Source organism: Vulpes vulpes, chromosome 3 (assembly GCF_048418805.1).
Source record: "Vulpes vulpes isolate BD-2025 chromosome 3, VulVul3, whole genome shotgun sequence".
NCBI classification, from domain to species: domain Eukaryota; kingdom Metazoa; phylum Chordata; class Mammalia; order Carnivora; family Canidae; genus Vulpes; species Vulpes vulpes.
Window position 1 is genome coordinate 91,429,287 of NC_132782.1, and position 8,153 is coordinate 91,437,439.

An 8,153-nucleotide genomic window follows, 5' to 3' on the forward strand; every position below is an offset into this window, starting at 1 on the left:
TCCCTGCCACAGCTTCCAACATGCACGCATGCAGGCACCTGCCCTAGCTCAGAGCCTTGCATTCCCCCAAGCCTATCCACAATCTGTGTCAAAGCCATCGTGTTGATAATTGTGGGTGAATCCACACTGAAGGACCATCATCTCCCACCCAAGTCCAGAGTTTACACTAAGGTTCACTCTTGGTGCTGTCCATTCTGAGTTTTGACAAAGGAATCTTATCATAGTAGCGTCCTGAATAGCTCTAAATATCCTCTGTGCTCTATTCATCATTCCCCCTCAAGCCTCTCTCCCCATGCCCCTCTCCCCCACCCCACCCAAACCCCTGGCAGTCTACTGCTCTTTTATTTTAAATATTTAGTTTGGATATCATTAGTTTATTATGATGATATGGAAATTATAAAAGAGAGACATGGAAATTATTTACATGATGCAAGATTCACAACTTCAGTGGAATGGGTAGTTTCCTGTGATGCCATTTTGATAGTAAATTATTTTAGTCTACATACTTTCTGAGAATGTCACCGTCCCTAAGTAAGAAATGATTCCTGTCATCTGGAACTACTTTGGTGCCTTCATATTCTGGAAGAAACTAATCTCCAACTTTCACGCTAACTGGTTGATTTTTTCCACCCTTTCCTTTAGAGTCTGATCCAGCAGCTACTCTTGTTGCTTACAGTACTTTTCCTTGAGAATTTTTCTGGATGTATAATGTCTCCTATGCTTACAGTTTTTGGCTGTCCTCCTTTCAACTTAAACTTGGTCAAAGAGGGGAAGAAACTGTCAACATCTGTGGGGCCATGATGAGCTGCTCTCCAGCCTACTGATCTTTCTACTCTCTCTATACTTTTGTCTTCTCCAGAATGTCACATCTTGTTAGAGTCCTGAGGTACTTAACCTTTTCAGGTTGGCTTCTTTCCATCATAAATACACATGTACAGTTTCCCGCCTGTCTCCCCATGGCTCCCCATGGTCATAGCTCTCTCAGTTCTTTTCAAGGCCAATAAACATTCTTCCATTTAGATGAACCCCCAACCTCTGTATGCATTCACCTCCTGAATGACTTCTCACTTGTCTCCATGTTCAGGCAGCAATGAATAAATCTGCTGGCGACATCTGTGTGCCAGTTTCTGCACAGACATCAGTTTTAGACTCATTTGGGTCATCCATAAATACGGAGCAGGATTACTGGATCCTATGGGGTAAGAGTATGTTTAGCTTTGAAGACATTGCCCATATTCGTGGCATTTCTTTAGATGGTAGCTGATACCAGGGCAACATACTGAAGGAACAAGCCATGAAGGAGGTAGAATTCAAAGACACCAAGAAGAAAGATGTTACGAAGGCACAACCTTGACCCCCACCCACTTAGAGTTTGAGGCTGCCCCTGAGGGTGACACTGACGTGTGATGGTTACTAGGAAAAGTAGCACACAAATTTGTTTCCTACAGGTTTCCCATGGCCCAGAGAGCCCTCCTGAGGAAACAAAGATCCTGAGGAATAGCAAACTCTAAATGCTTGTATATTGGGTTGGACAAGGAGTGGCAACTGGGGAAGAGCAACTAAATTATGTGGAGAGGCTAAAGGAACATACAGATTTTTGTTTTTCAAACAAGTTCTGTTTGTCCAGAGTTCCCTTATTCTCAGCTTCCTGTCCCTGAGGATAAGAATATCACTCACTCCCATTCTGGCTTCGGGAGGATGCCTTCCAGGGGGATGGGTGGTTGTGGCTTCCAGTGAGAGAAGTCAACACAACCTCCTTGCATCTGTTGTTGGGGTGGGTGTTTGCTGCTGCTGTTGCTGCTACTACTTTTTAAAACTGTCTGTAGTTCAAATCAGTATTCTGGTTTCCTTTACATCAAAATCTTATCTTGGATTTGTCTTTTGATGAGAGGAAGGAGGACACATTTCTTTCTGACTTAGTAGAGAAGGGTAAAATGGGTGCGGACCTGTGCATATTGTCTTCCATTGTGGTGTGAGCAGAGGATTCAGCTCTTGCCAGATGGGATCTAATTTCTCCATGAACAATCAGGTGAATAGAGGGTGAATAAAGGTCATAAGAACATGGAGAAGATCAGCTGTAGGTGCTGGAGTTAATGAGAGCAATGATTTCATCAGAGGCACATGAATGTCAAAGATTTCCTGGGACCATGATTATAGACGATTTGGTGTGTAGGTCATTTCACATTTATGGTGCTACCATCTGGTGCCTTTAGCACATTGTCTCTGGCGGGGCTCATGTGAGCAGTGTATTCATGCAAATAGAATATAGGACTCATCCAGGGGTAGAATGTGCCAGAGAAAGGGAGACAGCTGCAAGTCATTGAGCCATAGGTATTTCTAAGATTGACTCTTAAAGTAGATTGAGGCAGAAGGAGACCAGCTGGATTTTTGTTTGTTGGGTATTTGTGGCAATGGTGGGTGGGTGTTGTTTATTTTCTGGACAAGAGGAAAGAACTCTTCAAGTGGAAATCTTTGCACAAGGGGTCTGGCGGGTTGGGAGAGTGCGGGTCAGTCCATTTACCAAGAACACAGGAGAATCAGGCCTTTTAAGAACTAGGCGAAGAGGGGAGTTTAGCTTTGGTCAGTGCAGTGACTGGCACCTCAGCGGAAACAGCACTCCCAGAATGCAGGGAGGTTCCCAGGCTGCAGGGAGGTTCTCAGGTTGCAGGGAGTTGCAGGAGCCAGCATGAGCCTGCCCCCACCACCCTCAGCCACGTAGATACAAGGACCCAGGAACTGGGCAGGGGGCAAGTTGCAGGAAAATCAGGTGATGGGAATGGGCCTTCAGTGGTCCCAGCACTCTGCCTCATTCCAAGCCATATCCTATACAAATGCTCCTGTCTTACCCCCAAAAGTAAGGCTGGAGGAGTGTGGACTGCCTTGGCCTGACACACAGGACCTGTGTGGTTGGGAGGGTGTGTCTTCCACTAAGAGACCCTGAGAGCCTTGATTCCTGGTGGGACTGGGCACCCCTGAGCCAGGAAGTCAGGGGCAATGTGGAATGACTGTCCCCTTAGAAATGCTGGGTGGAGAGGAGGTCTTCTCCTGCCCTGGAGGGTGTTTGGGTGGTTGGAGACCAACCCGAGGCCTCAGACTGAAGGAAGGCCCCAGTCCTGTGGGATATTCTGGTGGAACCTCCAAACACAAATCTCTGGAATCCTTGGGTGTTAGAAGATCCCTGGGCCCAATGGGGCATCCAGTCCAAAAGGGGTCTGTCTATGGCCAGTTTCAAACTGCCACTGATGTGGGAACCAAAGGCAGAAGAAGATGTAGATAAAACTAAATGTCCATATAACCTGCAGCCCACTGACCAATACTGGAGGAAACAGAGTATAAGGTTCCTCCAAGAAGCTCCTGACTGCCTTCATGTTAATACCTTGCTAGAAGGAAGAATAACCTGGGTTTGACAATAGCAAAGCCTCCAGCATCCTGTAAGTCTTCTTTAGCATATGAAAGTCCTTTTGGAACTTCCCTATCTTTACATACCCTAACCTCAAAGTATATAATCATTTGCTCCTCACAATCCCAGAGCTGTAGGAACCTGGGGAGCCAGGGGGAGTAAACAGGGCGGCAGCCGCTCTTTCTGCCCCTGAGTCCTGTCCCTGTGCTTTCATAAAACCACCATTCTGCACTGAAGATGGCTCAAGAATTCTTTCTTGGCCGTGGCTCCAGACCCCACCAAATCTCATCTATATTCAAAAACTACATCATTTAGCACACAACGTGGAACCTTTGAGTCTTTTCATCTGGACTCTGAGCTTCCGTGCAAACTTGGTGAGTGCTTTCTCTCTCCTTCCTTCACTCACATTTCAGGGGCTTTTTAAGGAGTACAGTCTTATTGGAACATTTTCCCATCGATTGCTCAGGCTCCAATCCTCTAGCCTGTGGCCACTCTATGGGGAGGAGAAAGCCTGCCTCGAATATTTGTCAGTGGGGTGCAGGCTATACAGAAATTTAATTTTATCTACATTTCCTTCTGCCTTTGCTTCCCACATCACCACCTTTGAAAGATTCTTGGGGGTGTCATATCTCTGGCCAGGAGGTTATCAAGTTGTTCAGCTGTAGCAGAATGCCACGGGCCAAAGGAGGGCTGTGTTCCCACAAAACCATGCAGAGGTATGTGGCTTGCAGAAGCCACACAGGAACAGGGAGCTGCCACCTGGAAGAGGGCACATGTGGGAAAGGCTGGGTCACAGGAGTGGACCCTTGGTGGTCCAAGGCTCGTACCTAATTCCAAGCACAGTCCTACACTGGAGGAGTAGGCGCTGCTTTCTTTGCAGGGGCCCCTACTGGCTGCCATTGTATTCTTCTCTAAGGGCCACTTAGGAGAAGCCTGGCTTCCTCCTCCTCTCAGAACCCCTTCAGGGAGGCAGCTGGTTGCTCTGAGGACTGGCCTGACTGTTTCAGGTTGTCTTCTGAGAAAGTATGTGGGTGCACGCCTTGTTCTCTTGTTTGACTCCAGACTTTGTTGGGATGATTTGGGCTGTCTCGAGTCATCACAGGTTTGGAGGGCCTCCGCAAGCTGAAGGGATGTGTTGTACTTTCGGGAGCTCTCCATGTCGAGGGAGCCAAGAATCTGTAGCATGACAAGTGTCAGGTGTCTCCATGTCTCTGGGAAGAGCTTTTGACGGTGCATATGCTCTACCTGCTTGCAAGTCTGAGCCTCCACAAATGGGTACATTTCCCTTTAAGCTTGACCTGGAAAAAACTGGCCAGTTTTGCAAGGGTGAGTCTGAATCCACTGATGGTGTTAGACATCTTATCAAGATACCCAGGTGCCTTACTTTCTGGAGAAAGTGGGGACTTAATTAGGCAGCCAGTCCAAACTGGAGCTGAGTGTCCCCAGTGTAAAGCTGCTACTCAGAAATGTTTGTGGAGGTTTTGCTTCCAAAGACCAGCTATCAGGACACCTGAGTGGCTCAGCGGTTGAGCGTCTGCCATCGGCTCAGGGCATAATCCCTGTATCTGGGATCAAGTCCCAAATGAGGCTCCCTGCAAGAAGCCTGTTTCTCTTCCTGTATCTCTGTCTCTGTCTCTGTCTCTGTCTCCCTCTCTCTCATGAATAAATAAATAAAATATTTTAAAAAGTAAAATAAAATAACAAAGACCAGCTATCAAGGCAAGTGGTTCAGAACCAGTTTGTCCTGTACAGGTGTCAGTGGCCTCCCAGCCGTTGGTGACTGATAGGATGTGTCATGTACGTGGGTGAGCTCTGGGAATGTTGTGTAGGGAGTGACTTGGAACTCCAGCAGATTGAGAAGCTGGGTGTCCAGAGCAGTCTGGTGGGGTTGTGATGCACCTACATATTCCAAATTATCTCATACACAATGGTACATATTTTCTAGGAAGGTACAGACGGAGGAGTCTGGACTGCTTTGCCAGGGTGATGCTTGTTGGGCTTCAGGGATAATATCCTTCACTAAGAGGCACCTGGGAGCCTTGATGACTGGTCTGCCTGGAGCCCATCAGGCAGCCATTGCCAGTGGGGACTGAGCTTTGTCGTTTGAAAGGTGCATAATAAATAAATAAAATTTATTTTATTTTAAAGATAAAATATCTTTCTTGAAAGATGTTTGGGTGGTGGGCTCCCTCAGGCTTGGAGGTTATGCATATGGTTTGGGACCTACCCAAGCTCCACCGCTTGGATGGCCTCTGGCTACCATGTGAAGGCTGGTGTTGATTGTGCATATTCCAGACACACGGGGTAGGGTTTAGCCAGTGATCCAGTACAGAGCAAGTATCTTGGAGTCAGGTTTATGGGAATAGCCTGGTGGGGTCCATGACCCCTGCCTGTTTCTAAGTGCTAATCAACATAAATACACATATTCCTCCTAGAGGCTGAGCTGAGAAATACCTTGCAAGGAGTGAATCTAGTGTGCTGACCATGCTATCCTCAATAAGAGAAACCTGGGAGTCTTATTTGCTGCAGAAGCCCGGGACTTCAAAAACCAGTAAGTACACATGGGGACTGACTCCAACCCATTTCAGTGGCTGCCTCAAAAAGAAGTTCAGGGGTGGCAGGCCTCCATGTTGGATGCAATGCATAGATAGTAGGACATGGGCCCTGGCTGCACACAGGCAGTTGACAGGGCATGCATGGAGAGCCTCACAGGTCAGGGGATCCAGGAACAGGGGAGGTCAAGACAGAGTAGCAGACTCTTGTGGCTATACAATCCAAGCCTTAACGGATGCAAATGCTCATCTTATCCCTAAAGTCTGTTAGGTTTGGGGACACAAATAATGCCTGCACTGATTTGTCATTACCATCAATGTCTTTGCACTGGTTCTGTGTGCAAATATGTCCAGAAATTAATGTGTTTAAATCTATCACTAAAGAAATCTCATAGTCCAAACTAATACTAGATTAATCATGCTTTTGTTCCAGGCAAGTAGAGAAGAAAGGAATAAAGTTCAAATTTAGTAGAAGTTTTTTAGTATAGGAATCGGCACTTGGAGAGACACCTTTGTCAAAGGAGATCTAACCTTTAGGTATCAAAGTAAAATTTGGTATAGATAGAGCTGGTTTCTACAGAAGGAGGCTGCTGGTGTGTATGGGCCAGATGTACTTCCAGGAGGGGTCTTTGCCTGGCTGTTATCACTGCCTGTAAAAGGATCTCCTTTCCCAGGGCAGCAGCTAATCCTTCCAAGATTTTTTGAGACAGGTTTTAGATCAGCAAATTGTAGCCATGCCCAGACCAAATATTCTCTGATAGTCTTCACAGCTTTCAGCATTTGTACTCTGCATGTCCTGTTGTCATAGTGGCTTCTTCCTATGTCTTCATCGATGAGCCCCCAGATGGGCCCCATAGCAGTTGAGCTAGTTCTTTGGGTTGAGAATAGATGGGAGGATGCCATCTTGACACCATTTACTGCATTCTTATAGCCAAACATCTTTACTACTAAAACAGGGGTTTTTTGGTCTTTGCCATAAGTGAGTAGATTTGAGATTGTATCAAACCAACATATAGCAATTACCTCTAATTTCAAGTCACTCATGCAGTAATCAATACCAGGGCATAATGCCCTGCACAAATTCAAGTTCACAGAAATATCAGTCCATTCTGTAATTCTTTGTCACAAACACTCCCTCATATTTTGTATTTTTCCTTTGAGGCACATTATTTTGTCTTTTGTTTTTTAAAGATTTTGTTTATTTAATTTCGAGAGGGGGAAAGAGAGAGAGAATATCAAGCTGACTCCCTGCTGAGTACAGAGCTGGACTTGGGGCTTGATCTCAGGACCCTGAGATCACAACCTGAGCTAAAACCAAGAATCAGACACCCAACCATCTGAGGCACCTAGGCACCCTGAGGCATTCTTTTACACCATTCTTTAATGACAAATGTAAGCAACTATATTCCTATTATGATCAACATAAGCCTTACAAAGAAATCTTTAACATAGTGTCATATCCAGATGCCAAATAACAATCAAACTTCTTAAATAGGTCAGTTTAACCTCCTTGAAAAGTATGTTTCTGAGTAAAGATCATTTGTAGAAGGTTCCCAGAAGTACTAGGTTGCATAGCACAGACACATGTTGGATTGCCATGTCCAAATTAAGGCTGTCACTTTTTTTTCAAATATTATTTACTTATGCATGTATGGGGCATCTGGGTGGCTCAGTTGGTTGAATGTCTGACTTTGGCTTGGGTCATGATCCTGGGTCCTGAGGTTGAACCCCATGTCAGGTTCTGCATTCAGTGAGGAGTCTGCTTGTCCCTCTCCCTCTGCCCTTACCCCTGCTCACACTGTCTCTGTCTCTCTGTTAAATAAATAAATAAATAAATAAATAAATAAATAAATAAATAAATTCTTTAAAAAAAATAGGCAAGATCTCTACGTCCTGAGAGATACAGCCATACAGTGATAAATATATTAAAATTACATCGAGGAAGGCTCCTGGGACTGTGGAGTAAAATGAAGACTGGAATAGGGATAGGGAATGAAGTGGGAAGGGTATAATTTTGGTTGAGAAGAACATCAGAGAAGGCCACTAAGAAAGTGACTATATTAGTCAGGGTTTACCAGGGAAACAGAACCAAAAAGAGATAGATAGACTGATAGAGACAGAGATATATCAGGAGAGGTTGGTTCGCACTAGTATGGAGGTGAAGAAGTCCTACAATCTGCTCTCTGCAAGCAGGAAGGAAG

The 8,153-nt window shown here is 45.4% G+C and overlaps 1 pseudogene; it reads right to left on the minus strand.

Moving 5' to 3' along the window:
* Positions 1–493: 493 nt before the first annotated feature.
* LOC140598064 (10 kDa heat shock protein, mitochondrial pseudogene) lies at positions 494–1,683 on the minus strand (annotated as a pseudogene).
* Between the last annotated feature and the right edge of the window lie 6,470 nt (positions 1,684–8,153).